Genomic DNA, 16397 nt, shown 5'->3' with positions numbered 1-16397 from the left:
GCAACTAAGCCCAATTTTACTCAGACAAATGACATTGAGGCATCATATTCAAATTCATGTGGCATTAGTGAGCATGTTCTTGGTAAGCTATATAAGTGACACCACTAATATCATTAATGGCGGGAGAGTAGACACTAATAAAACAAGATTCTTTGAAATTATTAAGAATTCTATAGATATTTTAAAAAATTGAGAGAACAAAAGTATATTTTCCTCAAATTTAAAAAAGTAAAAATATATTTAAGACAAAATATTTCTATCGAATAAAATAATACACTTATGGTTAAATATTTAGATTGTACTATATGCTTGGTTTTCAATAATAAACTTGGAGACTATACTCTATATGGGTCTTTCTCTAACTAATGTGGGACTTGAACTTTTCCGAATATGGTCAAGGCCAAGTTCAAAATACTCTTGTTGAAGCCAATAAGAAGATGTTATGACTGTAATCAAGTTATCACCAAGCTCGAGTTGAAAATATCCTGGTTGGGGTCGAGTTAAATAAACTTTGACCAAGGACGAATTGAAATTCTTGTAACCAATGTCAAGGTGAAGATACTCTAATGCTTTGGCCAAGGTTGAGCTAAGGATACGCTAATTGAGGCCAAGCTAAAATTACTCTGACTGAGGTAATCATCTATTTAATTTTTAGAAACATTTTATGGACAAGGTGGATATCCATCCATAAAAAAAGTCCTAATGGATGGATTGGATGCATTTTTTTAAATGGTATGGATAGACTTTGTTTTTCAATGAAATTTTAATGGATATAAATGGACTAATGAAATTATTTATTCCATCTATCATAATCCAAATCAAAATATATTCAATCTATTTATTTGACAAGCCTACTATAATGTAAGAGCCAAAACCACCAATCATCAACACAACATAGGCCCAATGCAATTTATGAAAGAAAGAGGGAATAAAAATAACAAGAGAAATTCTAGAAACATTTTGTAACACATCTTTCTTAATACAATATAGTATTAGTTGAAATTTATTGAAAATTACTAATTTTGGTAGATCCCACTTCTCATTTAACGAGTCTCTCCTAATATTTAAATTTTTAATAAATTTCAACCAATGACGGAGTTTGTTAGAGAGTGTTTTATGAGCACTCTTCAAATAACAATGACAACAACAAAATTACTCTAAAGAAACAAAAGGTCAAGACACTTGCTTAACATTTTTTTTACTCGACAAAAATAATATAGTATTATATCTTAATCAATACAAGTTGTACTATTGAAATTACACATTGGGCCAATTTTAGCAGGATTATGGTTCCCTAATACAAAGTGTCTAAATTGAATTAGGAAACCATAATTTGGACAGTTTACTTGACCCACAGCTACCCAAAAATACATATAAAGTCCCACCCTAATCACATAAATGTCTCCTTCATGTTGCTAGACCAGTGATGAAACGACATGTCAAAATCTTTATTCAGATTTTTTAGCCAAGTCCGGCATAGAAAAATGGCATCCTCCAATTGCTTACTACCATTAAAACTGTCCTCTTGAAAAACAATGTTATTTCAATGCTGCCAAATAGTCCAGGTCAAGGAGATCCACCAGCATTTCCAATTCTGAGAACTATTGTCATTTTCTTTCCAAACCACATGCTGGAGGAAGTGCATTCTTGGGATCTACGGAAATGGTCTTGAAGTGTTTGTCCATGATATTGATTCCCACCAAAGTGGCATTATTTTGCTGCATTTAAAGAAGAGATGTGTTGCATCCTCATCTTTATATTTGTAGAATGGACATGTGGGATCATTTATTACCACATTTCTCCTACGCAGGTTCATTCTTGTTGGTAATTTGTCCTTGATTAGTCTCCACACGAATAACGAACCTTTGCTAGAGGCCTTGACCTTCCACAACTCAGTGAAAAGGCCATCCTGATTTTCATCAGTTTGGGCTGACATAAGCGTCTTGTACCCACTCCCCGCTGTGTATACACCCGATGCATCTTCCTTCCATATCCACTTGTCTTCTCGATCTGGGTGGATGCTTCTACGAACTTTATGGCCATCTCCGTCTCGCCATTGAAAAGTTGTCTTCTCCATTTGAAGTCCCATTCCTAACCTGTAGCTGTGAAATTGCCCATCATCTTTATGACATGTTGTTGTTGTTTGGATATGGAGAAAAGTGTAAGGTATTTCAACTTAAGTGGTACTCCATCCTCCTTCCATCCATCCTCCCAAAATTTGGCCTTTTCTCCACACCTCCTTAACATACAATTTAATAAAAATCATTTTGGAATTGAGTATCTGGAGTGTGCTAATCACAGTTCAATTAAAAAATTAAAATAAAAAAAAACCAAGGGCTGCCTCTGAAATTGACTTTTCACCAAGTTTACATGTTGAACACCAATACCTGATATGCTTTCGACTTTATTCTACTAGATATCATTACCTGTTTAATTCACAAAACCAGAGGGAAGTGGGAAGCAAAGTTAAAACTCCCAATTGAAAATATGTCTAACTAAAATAAAAACCAAACTTTAGGCCTTTATCCACTGAGTTGCTCCTACTTGAATCACGACACCAATGAGCTCTATCAAAACCATAAAACTATCATGACTTCATCATACCCTGTTTAAAAATTTCCTTTTAGCAACTTTTGTGGAAAATAACACACATTCAACCAATAGTATTTATTGCTTCCTAGTATTGGCCTCATGGACAACAATTCTAAGAATTTTTTTGAATATCAATTAAGTTAAGATGCTAGTTGGTCCTCTAAGATGACAATTTTCGGGAGGGCAACAGGAGAAAGTGGTAATATGCACGAATGAATAACTAAATTTTTACACGAAGCCACTATTCGACACTATGAAAAGAACTTCCGTTAAAACAAAGTTTACACCCTGCCATCAGTTACCCTGTTTTCTTTTCCAATAAAATGTGAGCAAAAGATTGGTATCGCAAAGAGATCCATAACTCACTTGACAAATACAGAACGATTAGACACTGAAGCCAGTAAAACACACTATATATGTAAAAAATGCAAACACCAGAAAGAATCAAGGAAAAAATATTTGAAAATATAAAACAATGGCTAGATAGTAATACTAGCATTCCATTATTGTAGTTAAAATTGAGTGCACGAAACTGATTTATACATAGAGACAAATATATACAAAGGATGAGAACAAATAAACTAAGTCAGAAACAAGGGCCTAAACGTGGAACTAAATGTACTTGGGATACATTGCCAGGAAACATTATAATATACAGTCCTGCCAAAGGCCTCCACAAGTTTTCAAAATTTTCTTTAGGGGTAGCTATATGTTCTACACAAGTGAATCTAACTTCAAACCACAATATGTAACCTTGATAGTTGATCCACCAGCGACAGCACTGACAGGCAGCAAACCAGCCATTGTTCAGTATTGCAATAGAGAACCCTGAAACATGATTTTTCTTCCGAATAAAAACTGAACAAAAAATTGGGAAAAGCACAGTACAGGTACGTACAAAAACCTAAATATTTTATTATAAAAGAAACTGAGTCCATGCATAAACATGTATAATGATCATTAATTCAAAATTAATTTCCTCTTGGCGTAAACAATTACGCTATATAAACCTATCAAACATGTCACGAATAGTGAATCCAATAGACAATATCCTTACCTAACAATTGTACAGATGAATTTTAAAATATTTCTATCAGCATCACGTAGGCCTCCAACAATTAAATGCAAGAATATCTGGTCTACATGACATCTGAGGAACACCGTATCCTGAAGAAAGAAATAATGATCTTGAAGCATAAATGCGTGGAAGCTCAAAGAGGGAAACCGAGAACTGGGAGAAAGTAAAGAAATGCAAAATAGCAAAACTACCAGGCATAGGATGAGCAGGCATGTTGCTAGGGTTTGCATGCTGAAAACCTACATTGTTTATTGGTGGTCTTTCAAGTGGTGGCCAAAAATAACCTGTCATTATCATTGTTAAAATAACATTATAACATCAGATGTATATCACAAGTAGCAAAAAATACCAGCAACATTAGACTAACACTAACGACTACAAATAGTAATATATATGCTAATAAATTAGATGGATGCAAGCCTTCAAGAAAAGCTAATGACAAACCTTCAGGAAAGAGATACAAACTTAATAAGGAGCACAAAACATTGATTATATTTTATTCTAATAATCATTTGGATTTAGTAAGCTAAATAGATTCTCATACCTTCCTGCCCAAAGAGAGGAGTGGGGCATGAAGGATTTTGACCTATCCATAGACCCTCACTTGATGACATCCTCCATTGCTCGTTGGCAACAAATTGCCTCTGGCCATTTGGAAGTGATGGCAATGAGAAGAAAGGATGCAAAGAATGTGGAAGATGATGCTGAATTGTAGGATTTGGATATGAATATTGGTTGGATGGATTTTGAGGCAGGGTAGGATGCATGTGTCTTGGAGCAAATGGTGGGTTAGCTGGCTGAAGTTGCAGATTAGGTTGAGGGCCTTGAGAATTTAGATACATATCATTTTGCCCATATTCCAATTGCCTTGGAGGGTTAAAACCACAAGGTTCCTGAGAGTTGCAACTTGCCATTGGAGGAAAGCAAGCAGATGGCTGTTGCAATATTTCATTCTTGACGACTGAACTATTGTGACCTCCAGGAAAATAATTCCCAGCCATTTGAACTATTTGGTTGCCCGGTAGGGAGGACTCCATTTGTCAAAACAATCAAATCCAAAACAAACCAGTGATATTTGAAAGCCAAAACATCTTACATTAGTTGAAGCACTAAAATTATGAGGTACTCTCTGCTGATACCCAGACAATGGCGATGACTAATGCAATGATTGAGGTGGCACTAATATCTGGGAGAAAAGTGGAGGCTGAGAAGGTTCAGATGATTGAGGAATCAATGAAGGTGGAGGGCCTGGGGGTTGCAACACTGAGGGTGGTGGGGGAGGTGATAAAGGATAATGAAAGAGGTGGTGGAGGTGGAGGCAAAGATGGCAGAGACGGGGGAGAAGGGGGTGAATCAAGTGGCAATAGAGGAGAACCCTCAAGAATATCAGGTATCTTTGCAGAAATGTTCAAAGCTGGATCTAAAATCCTATATGAGCCCTGAAGTTGAGAATCCATTTCAGAAGGACTGTTCAATAATACAGGTTTTTCCTCCTTAAATTGACATGAAACATCTTCCATTTCCAGCTCACCATCCACATCCTCCAAGATACAATGGTACTTGTCACTCGGGGTAACCGTAGAAGTTTTTGAATCCACAATAGTGCGACTGGCATCTGCTGGAGATGAGTTACTCAGAAAATCATTGTCTTCATCTTCTTCAAACAAATGAGAAGATAAAAAGCTAGGCAGCTGAAATGTAGCATTACTGATACCCAACATCGAGATATATAACAAGAATCAGAATTAGAAAGCTTTTGAAAGCAAGTAAAAATAGCAATAGAACAGAAAACAACAATTAGATAGTTGTGTTTTCTTGTGCTGTAACTTTTTTCTTGCTATAAGGATCTAGTATTTATTATCCCGGGTTAAAGAGTACAAATCACCACTGACTCTTACAAGGAAAACATAATAATGAGAACAGATGCAAGTGCAACGCAAAGCTCGAGCTTCGAACCTAATAAAACAATGAAACGAATAAATGCCACACCTTCCATACAAATCAACAAGCATGCCCTCCATTTCTCTTATTGGGTCATCCAAAGACCCTTCTGCTCGAGAAGGATGCCTGAGAGAAAAACTAACTGTCATATCATCATTTGAAACTCCAATATCATCCATGTAACGACGAAGAACTGATTAGATGTGTATGTGGAATGGGTTGATATTTATAAATTAGATGTCATGATGCAGGTGCTTGGCTATTATTAAGATTTTAGTCATTTCAGAAGTGATTTTGGGAAAATTGATTGGAAGAGTGTGAGAAGTTGTTAATGTATGTCTAAATGTACAGATAAAGCAAGGAGGTTTAGAGGCTTTGGGCATCCTGAGTATGCAACAGAAGAGGCAACACAAAATGTAAGCTTTTGTTGCTTTGTTTTTATAGTCTGTGCAAATTTAGTTAGAACTGCCAACAAGCATTTCAAAGATAGTCATAGTGTCATACACTTGGGTGAAATTTTGACAACTAGATTTTATTTAAATGTTTTTCTCATTCCCAGTATTTTCATTGGAATTTACTTACTCCATTTGGTTTTTGAAGTAAATTGCTACCCTGTGATTGGATGTGGTTGTAGCTTTATTATTGATGATATTGCAACAACCTGCAATTTCACTAGGATGGTATCACTTTTTGGTTGTCCTCAAGAAGTATATAAACATCATACAATGTGGAATAGACTGATACGTATAGATTACATCTCACTTTCATTCACTTTAGAAATGTTTCAAATATTATTGAGAAATTGTTAATATATAAAGGCTTTGGAGGCTTTGGACATGTTGAATTTGCAAAAACTGAACAAGCAGTACAGGTAAGCTTGTCGCCTTGTGTAAAAACAAAAATACAATAAAAAAATAAAGAGTGACACGTGCGGGGGACCGAATCAACCAGCTAGTATTAACTATTTAACAAAAATATCCTTGAACTATTATTAATTTACAATACAAATTTAAATTTTCCCAAAATCACTCATTTACCAAAATCAATTTAAAGATACTACAATTAAAGATTCCATGATACGCATGGCTGACCAACTAGCTATGTATTAAACTGAAGCAGATAGGTGTCTTCCACTGTTAGCATTATTATTAGGAGATTAATTAGTATACACGGTCAGTGTAAACCTACTTTACATAGACACCCAATTATATTTAGGCTATTAGCCATGTGAGTATAACAATTAAAAATATATATAAAATTACAAAATCTTAAATTACGAGAGTAACTCTGTCACCTTGAACCCATTATGATTTGCTCTACCCATCTTCCTCCATAAACTCGTTGATTGTTCGAGTAAAAATTATGTTTTTCACACTTGTATACACTTGGAATTGAAAAATTAATTTAAAGTTTTGTTTCATTGCATTCATTGTATGCCACGAACGCTCCAAACTTTTATGCAGGTATTGATCACTTTTCCGCATTGCCATAAACTTGTTACAAATTGATTATTTCAATTTCAAGAATATAGTACCCCCCACTATTCCTTAATTTAAAAGGAAATTTATTTTCATAAAAATCAGCATCATTTGACTCTATGATCACTTTTGCGTTTAGGTCATAAAACCTATACACTTTGCTATTAATAGCATAACCAATGAATACACATTCATAGGCTCTACTTGCGAGTTTAACCCTCTTGGGGTCTGGGATCCTTACATAGGCCAGACATCCCCAAGTTCTCAAATAGGACAAATTTGGTTATCTTTTCTTTAATATCTCATAGGGAGATGTCTTGCTTTTTGATTTGGGGATTCTATTTAGCACATAACAAACAATTAATAAAATTTTGCTCCACCAAAAAGATGTTGCACTAGAACTCAACATAGTAGCTACAACTAATTTTGTAAAAGTTCTGTTCTTTCTTTCAGCTTTACCGTTCATTTCAGGTGAATATGGAGCAGTCGTCTCATGTATGATTCCATGCAAATTATAAAACTCATTAAACAAACTAGAATCATACTCTGTGCCTCTATCACTTCGAAATTTCTTAATTTTCTTATTGAATTGATTTTCAATTTCTGTTACATATAACTTAAACATGTCAAGCGCTTCACTTTTATTTTTCATAAGATATACATATTTATAATCAGAGCAGCCATCAATAAAAGTGATAAAATATCATTTTCAATTTCTGGTCAACGTTATCAAATTCACATATATCATAATGTATTAAATCCAATGGCTCAGATTCTTTAACTACTGATTTATGTGATTTCTTAGTTATTTTAGATTGACTGCAAAAAACACATATTTCAAAGTGATTTGAAGATAGCTTTGAAATAAAACCTAAGTTACTCATATTAGATATGCAACGACTATTTATATGACAAAGTCTAGAATGCCATATATTAAAATCACACAACATGTAAGCAGAAGGAGAAACTTTATTAATATCAAGATTCAATTTGAACAATCCATCAGTGGTGTACCCTTTCCCTACAAATACCCCATTCTTGGTCAAAGTAAATAAATTTGCACCTATGGTCTGAGTAAACCCAACCTTGTTTAAAAGTAAACCAGAAACCAGATTCTTTCTCATCTCTGGAGTATGCATCACATCTTTGAGGATCAAAGTCTTTCCAAACGTAAACTTCAGTTCAACATCTCCAATTCCAGCAACAGTAGTAGTGTGGGAATCACCCAGCAGTACTTTCTTATTTTCAACATACGTGTATGTTTTAAACATAGCACGATCATTGTAGACATGGCGGGAGGCGCCAGTGTCTACCCACCATCCATTTGATCCTCCAATCATATTGATCTCAGTTATCACAGCTATGTATGGCTCTTGAGTCATGTTAGCCTGGGAAACACCTGTCATTGAAGGATTTTTGCATTTATGTGCCATATGTCCTGGTTTGCCACAATTGTAGCAGAGGAATGGTTCACCAAGATTATTCTTGGCAGATGGATGTTGTCTAGCATGTTGGACCCTTGAGGGGTTCTTGTTGCGGTTAGAGGTATTGTTCACATTGCGATTCCGATTCTTAAAGTTTTTGCCAGTAGGCTTCAGAACTGCACCTGTGTTCTTCCTTTTAGTGTTGTTGTGAGACACAACCAACATTTCATCTTTCTGATCTTGTCTGCATGCCTCTTCCTCAATGCATAGACGTGTGATCAGAGACTCCAAAGAGAATTCTTTGGTCTTGTGTCTGAGAAGGTTTTTGAAATCCTTCCAGACAGGAGGCAGCTTGTCTATGATGACAGCAACCTGAAATTGCTCATCTAAAGTCATACCCTCTGATATGATATCATGAGCAATTTTCTGTATCTCATGGGATTGAGACTCTATTGATTTATCATCAGTCATTTGATACTTGAGGTAGCGGCTAACAACATACTTTTTAGTCACAGCTTCCTCAGTATCATACTTCTTTTCCAGAGCCAGCCAAACTAATTTGGCAGACTTATATGGGCTATAATAATCATAGAGATCATTAGCTAACCCATTCAGAATGAAATTCTTGCATAGGTAATCATTTTCATTCCAGAGAGCTAATTCCATAGTCATTTTATCCTTCACTTCCTTCTCAGCATCTTCAGGTACCATTGGAATATCAGTGTTCAAAACATAGGCAACTTTCCTCATAGTTAAAGAAAACATCATATTTTGTGGCCAACATTTGAAATAATACCCTTCAAACCTAAAAGGTTTGTTGAGGTCACTGTTGTTCGAGCCAGTAATATCTACGGTAGTCATGGCAGAACCGAAGATTGTCTTAAAATTGTTGTAAAAATAATTTATGGCAAATCGAAAAAATTACTGGCTGAGTTGCAGACAATGTCGCTTTCTTTAAGACGTTTCGTGGCACTGCCAAAAATTGTGCAAGTAGACTATCAACCACGAAGTCCCCAGGATAAAACAGCCCAAATCACTATATAAGATTTCCACTGCACTGAGGGAACCTTTCTAGAATTACTCCCTCTTGTATGACTTGAAAAGTCACTCTAAAGCCACCTGAAAATATGACTTGAAAAGTCACTCTAATAGCCAACCGAAAATTTAGTGCGACAGAAAGAAAGATGGAGAAGTTTGCCGAAAATGGATCAGCTGAGATTTGGGAGGGAGAAAGAAAAGTTGAGGAAATGATTCTCAACTGGGACGAGAAAAAATGAAGAAAGTGGCTCTCTATATATAGGGAGTGAAACACTATTCAAGTATTTACCCTGAGCGATGTGGGACTTGAAGTCTTTTTTTTTTTTTTTTTAAACTTTCACTCATTGTCTCCTTTGTTCTAACAAAACCCAATAAATCAAGAGCCAATTTTTTTTTTTTTTTATATCAAACTTTAGTCCCAAGCAAATGTTAACCAACAACGAGTTGTTCATTCATGTAATATTAAACTTAATTTCTTTAAATAAAATTTTGGATTTTAATTTTATAAATGACAAAAAAAAGTGATGAAAGTGAAACAATCCTACTAAAGATGGTTAATCAGATTTTCTGACAAAGATGATTCATCAGTAAAATCAATGAATATTTTATACTAATAATATAGTAACAAAAAATAACAAATGTTAACAAATATAATAATAATAGAAAAATAAAAATGAAATAATTAATTCATAATGGGAAGCCTATGAGAAATTATGATCATCATGTGTCTTGATCGATGAAGGCAATGAAGGAATAATTCTTAGACGAGTAGAAAGAGTATACAATTCAAATTGATAAAGAAAATTGTGTTGGGTTCAAATATGGAACATAATAATTCAAAAGGAAGCCTTAGGGAAATGAGAATCACGTGTCTTTTATCCCAAGAAAGAAAAACACAAATTATTTGGAGAACAAAGAATTACAAAGCATGTGTTACAAATTGGCGTGGCATATTATTCTAGCATTTTAATTTTGTCATATATTTATCTTGGGAGTCATTGTCATTAATCAACAATTATTGAATTTAGAGGGCGGTTTCATAATCATATGGGATGCTTCATTCGTGGGGCAAAAGAATCAACATGAGTTGAGGCCTAATTTTGGAAGGTGGGTAAATTATTATCATCTACTTAATTATAACAAAAGAATAATACAATTGTGTAGGAAATCAATTAATTAGGATATCCTTTGATAATTGAATCACGCGAAAAAAATAGGAAAATTAATCCTACATCAACTGTCTTATTCCTTGAAATATAACTTATATATCTATTGGACAACTTTACTTAATACTAATTGATTTTAAATTGAAATCTAACACTCAAATTTAGGGCTCATATCATTTTACATAAGCCGTAGTGTCATCCTTTATCATACTTCACCAAAAATCATCCATATTCATTTTTATGTTCTAATCTACATAATTTCTTGTATATATTTATAAAAAGGTATTGGCATGGGATATAGAGTAACTATGGCTTTCCTATATCATTATATGTGATGTGGATAATAAACTTAGTTAATATTCTCATTTAGCTACATGCTGATTCAGCATGAGTGTTAGATTTCATTAGCTGTATATACTAATGCACTAATTAGTGCAGTTAGTTGTAATTCAGTTTTTTCTATTTGCCTTCAATAGGCTGGGGAACTCTCATATTTATGTTGGGAAATTTAGGAGAATAAACGTTATAAATCTATATGGGTGTATCATAAATCACTAGAAAACTTTACATCATACTTTAATAAAAAAAATTTAAGGCTCAGATTTATATCGATTTTCCACTATCGGATGTACTTACACTCTATATCTCACGTGGATCTCTTTTCTGGGCCTGAACTCGTATAAAGTGTGGGATCTATAATCATTAGTACAAGTATCTGCGTGCCTAAGTGAACGAGGATTAGGGGTGCGGAAGTTAGTAAGCAAAAACTGAAAAGGATGTGGTCCGTTTGATATATTATTCATTAAGTTGATTGGCTGTGATTCTTATTTTTTTTTAATTTGACGGCAAATCATAATTAATTTTTTTTATATATTTTCAAGAATATTATGACAAGGTCGACAATGATGGAAAGTGAGGAGGCACAGGAGACAGAGAGGAAAAAGACCCGAGGGAGAAGGAATTAATTTTGTCTGAAGGGTGCATGTACCAACAAAAGGATAAAATTAATATAACTATTGTTAAATGTGATCCACCAAAAATACTTGTCTTACTGATCCACCCTAGATATTGTCTCATTTTTAGCCATGGGTGATATAGTCTCTTATCAAGATATAATTTGTTTTGTTTTAAATTTTAAAAAAGGTCAAATTAATTTTTAAGATAAAGGCAAACTTTTGAAAATTCTTAAACTAATGCATGTAATAAACCCAATTTTAATTTGATTTTCATATTAAAGTATTTTTTTATAATAGATATAAATTAATAAAACAACTTTCTTAACAATTTTTTTTATATATTTAAATTTTTTTTCATATTTAATTAAATCGGTGAAGCACATGAAAAATACACTATTACGTTCATTCCTATTTATAAGATATAGTCAATTTTCTTTTTTCTTATTACAAGACTTCATTTAATCTTTCTTGCGTATTAATTATTTTTAATAAAAATATTTTGAATTATCACTTTCTCTCTTTTATAAAAATTAAAGAAAATGAATAAGTTTCTAATAAAATTAAGAATGAAATTTAAAAAGCATTATAAATCTAATGCTAATAATTAAGTTATTTAAATTTTTTAATAAGTATAAATTAATCAATTATATTTTATAATTAGAGATGGTGGAAATATTTTTTACTCAAGATTAATTGTTAACTATAAACTAAGCAACAAATGAGATGCGTGTTATTCTCACATAAACTTTAACCAGCAATTTTTCCGTCTCTTTTCTATGTCCTTGTCATCCTTTAAACGAGTGGACGAAATACTAAGGATAAAAATATTTCATTTTAAAATGTATTGACCAACTTTTTCTTCTTGTCGTTTTTTCGGTGGGCTTTCCTTCTTGTTGGTTGGTTTCTGTAATTCTAAACTTCGGATATTCTTATCTATTCCTTGGAAACAAATGATTCTTTTTAATGGATTACACGTATGTGATTTCTATGTAAAAGATTTAAATGTTACTGATTAATTAAAACTATCATAAATGTATTTTTAAAAACTGTTATAAAATTTGACTATTTATTACACATATTAATTTATAATTATCATTAAACGATCAACGGAAGCATAATTGTTTAATTTAATTAATGATCTTAAATTTGCAATCATGTTATTTGTTCAAGCAAAAAATACATGAAATAATAATAATAATAATAATAATTTATAATTAATGACAATATAAAAATCTGTTATGAAATAAAAATTCATTATTGCAAAAATTGATATATATATATATATATATATATATATATATATATATATATATATATATATATATATATTCTTATAATTAATTAAGCATGATAAAAGTATGAAAATTAAATTAAAAATATAATATATGATAAACTATTTGATGAACCATTTTAACTTAACTAGAAATTTGACCATTTATATTATAAATCTTAATAAAAGATACGCATATTATACTTAAAATAGTTTTTCTATAATAAATATAAATGAATAAAACAACTTTCTCAACAAAAATTTTATATATTTAGATTTTTTTCGAGTGAATAGTCATTTTGCTTCTTATCTTTATAGTCATTTTGCAAATTAATTAGTCTATGTTATTTAAATATAAAAAATAGTTCTTATATTTACATAAATATTACAAAATAGTTATCGTTGTTAAATTCAAAAATAAGGGTTTGACAATTTTAGTACTACGAAGACTGTTGCGTTGACTTTAATCTTGAGGTTCACTTCTTTCCCTTCACTCTTGAGGTTCACGTAGCTAGACTGCTATTTTTTAGATTTTAGCTGTGTCCCGGTGTTTATGTCATGTTCTGTGCTTCGTAGATTAAAATAACATTGCTTTAGTGCCGGAGCAGAGTGGCCCCTGGCGGCTTTTTTCAGGGATATAAAAATAAAACAGTGCTTATTTTGTTTCTTGATACAATTCACAACAATTTCAAATTAACCACGTCGGAGAAAAATCCACAACTTATCCACAACTTATTTACAATTCTTGATGCAGATTTAAATGGCCTTTCTTTCTATTATTTGATGATAGCTGATCTGTGACATTCCTAAATAGTTGAAACCACTGAATATCTCCATTTCTGATGCTTGCTTCCAGCTGTAAAGTGAATTATTCTATCAATACGAAAACAATAACAGCTACAAGAAATATTAAAAAACACTGGTCTAAGCCAGTCCACTAGATATTCTCAAGGCTAGTTATTAAGCTCTCAAGAAAGTTTTAGGACATGTTTGGCTTTCAGTTGGGAGGTCCTAAAAGTACATTAAAAAAGTAAAATTGAAAAGGTCTCTTGTTTGATTTTTAGTTGGATCTGAGAGTTTGAAATAGAAGCAAAATAAAGGTTGGTTTCGCAAATTCATTCAACATTAATTTTGCTTAATCAAAGTTAAAAAATAGTAGCAAGCTCGAAGGGTTGTAACATGGGAAATGTAAGTATGTGAGTTGTTTCCAGAAAAGCCCTTTGAAACTATCCCACTTTAGCATTTTTCAGGGATATAAAAATAAAACAGTGCTTCTCCATAGAAACCTATATTCACGTCAGCTTTTGGAGAAGTAAAACAATAGAGCTTCAATAAAAGTTAATTGCACAGAAATGGGGAAAAGAAACAAAGCAGAACCTGAAAGACCAAGAAATTGTGAGCTTTGACGAGAATGCCTAGGGACTTGAGTCTCTTGTTGTAGGTCTCCCAGAGGGATTCGTCGATGTGGTACTCGCTGGTGATGGTGCGAGAGGTGGTAGACTAGGCGGACGAAGGCTCTTCATTAATATTTATATTATAATATTCTCAGTTCAAAGATTTATCACATGAATTTGTTTATATGGTATTCACTCGATTTTTTTTCTCAATTAACTAACTCAGTGTGAAACGCATGAAAAGTCAACTTTATTTTTTCTTAGATACAAAAGTGAACTTTGTTATTAATCTGTCTATTTATAATACTTAAAAATTAAATTTCTCAATATCATTAGTGATTAATATCTCCAAAAAAAAAACATAGATTGAGTTGTTCAATATCACATCCACAGTAAAATAAGTAAATAAGAGGACATAGATCATTCTATGCAATATCTCGCTATATTAATTCAACATAATAGTAGTTGATATATTTTAATCAAATTGATAATATTTTACATTAATAATAATTTATAATATTTAATTTTACATATTAAATTAATAAGAAGGAGCAATTATTAAATAAAATAAATTTAAAAGTTTACACTAATTTAATATTACTATCTATGTAAAAATTTATTTATTTTTATAATTAGTTACTTTAAAAATATATTTCTGAAAAAATAATAAATTAAATTCATGACTTTAAAGTTATAAAATAATATAATATAATATGAAAATAAAAAATATAAAAATTATATATATATATATATATTTAAAAATAATTTTTTAATAGTTATATTAATGTTAATTATTTAAATTAGAATTAATTAGATAAATGTAAATTAGTGATAGAAGTTTTATAGTTAATGTAAATATTATAAGAGTTTTTACATTATTTTTATTGTAAATTTTATTTAATAAAATAATTTAAAAAAAATTATAAATGTAATAGTTAAATAATAGATATTATTGGCTTCACTTTTATATAAGAATAGTTATATGTAAAAATATATGTTACAAAATTTATCGTATGATAAAGTTAATAATATTTTTCAATTTTAAATTATGTTTTCTAAAATAACTCTTTGTTCAATGATAAAAAAATTAATTATATTTTAGATTATTTTAATATTACATTGACAATGAATACCAATAAGATTTAACAGTTACCTATATTAAAATACTATTGAATCATATCAAATAAGATTAATAGAACACCGTTATATATACATAAATAAGTTTTAAGATTGAATTATATGTAAAATAAATAAATAAATAAATCTGAACTCTAAGTTAACTTATTTGTGAAATATAATTTTCAATTCATCCATAGTCATTTAAATGTATTAATCCTAATTATATAATTTTGATGCTATTTTAAATAGTTATTTTCATATAATAGTAAATTCAATAATATTTGGCTATGCTTAATTTTTTTTTAGAATAAGGTACATTAAATTATATATTTCACAAAATAACTAAAAATATTTATAATATTATATATTGTAAAATGATATATATTAAAATTTTCTAAGACATTATTATTTTTATTATACATAATAAAAATAGTAGACATTATTATTATTATTAAAATAGTATAATATATTAATTGTTGCTTTTTTTCACTTAGTTCTTTATAAAAATTTACTATTATTTAAAGTTTTTAATAATAAAATTATTTTAAAAATTAATAATATTTATAGTCAATGATTATAATTAAAATCGTGTTACTATTTTCACGTTCATTATCAAATTCATAGTTTCATTTTCTATATAAACTTTACTTTAAAGAGTTGTAAATATCCACCCAATGTCTTTCTAGTGTGTTTTTTTATCTTTTTTTTTCATTATTATAATATCATTTCTTTCATTCTTTATTTTTATGTATGAAAAAAGATACTTGAATGTATTATTGATCATGGTCAAAATTGAGAACTTAGCTCTTTTAGATCAACAATATATAAGGTGAATCTATATTCATAATTGATAAAAATGTATTTGTTTAAATTTTTATTTTCAGTGTTATTTATATTTATATTTTGATTTTATGTATAATTGTTTCTTTGAATGATTTTTG

At 30.9% G+C, this 16397-nt stretch overlaps 1 long non-coding RNA gene across 1 annotated transcript; it reads right to left on the bottom strand.

Moving 5' to 3' along the window:
• Positions 1-13581: 13581 nt before the first annotated feature.
• Positions 13582-14500, bottom strand: LOC114385790. Its single transcript, XR_003661027.1, has 2 exons — positions 14321-14500; positions 13582-13799 (listed from the first exon to the last, which is right to left on the bottom strand). It is a non-coding gene; the product is annotated as an uncharacterized LOC114385790 (long non-coding RNA).
• Between the last annotated feature and the right edge of the window lie 1897 nt (positions 14501-16397).

This window comes from Glycine soja, chromosome 15 (genome assembly GCF_004193775.1).
Source record: "Glycine soja cultivar W05 chromosome 15, ASM419377v2, whole genome shotgun sequence".
NCBI classification, from domain to species: Eukaryota; Viridiplantae; Streptophyta; class Magnoliopsida; order Fabales; family Fabaceae; genus Glycine; species Glycine soja.
Note: the sequence above shows the minus strand (reverse complement) of the source record. Positions and strands in the feature narration are given on the sequence as shown.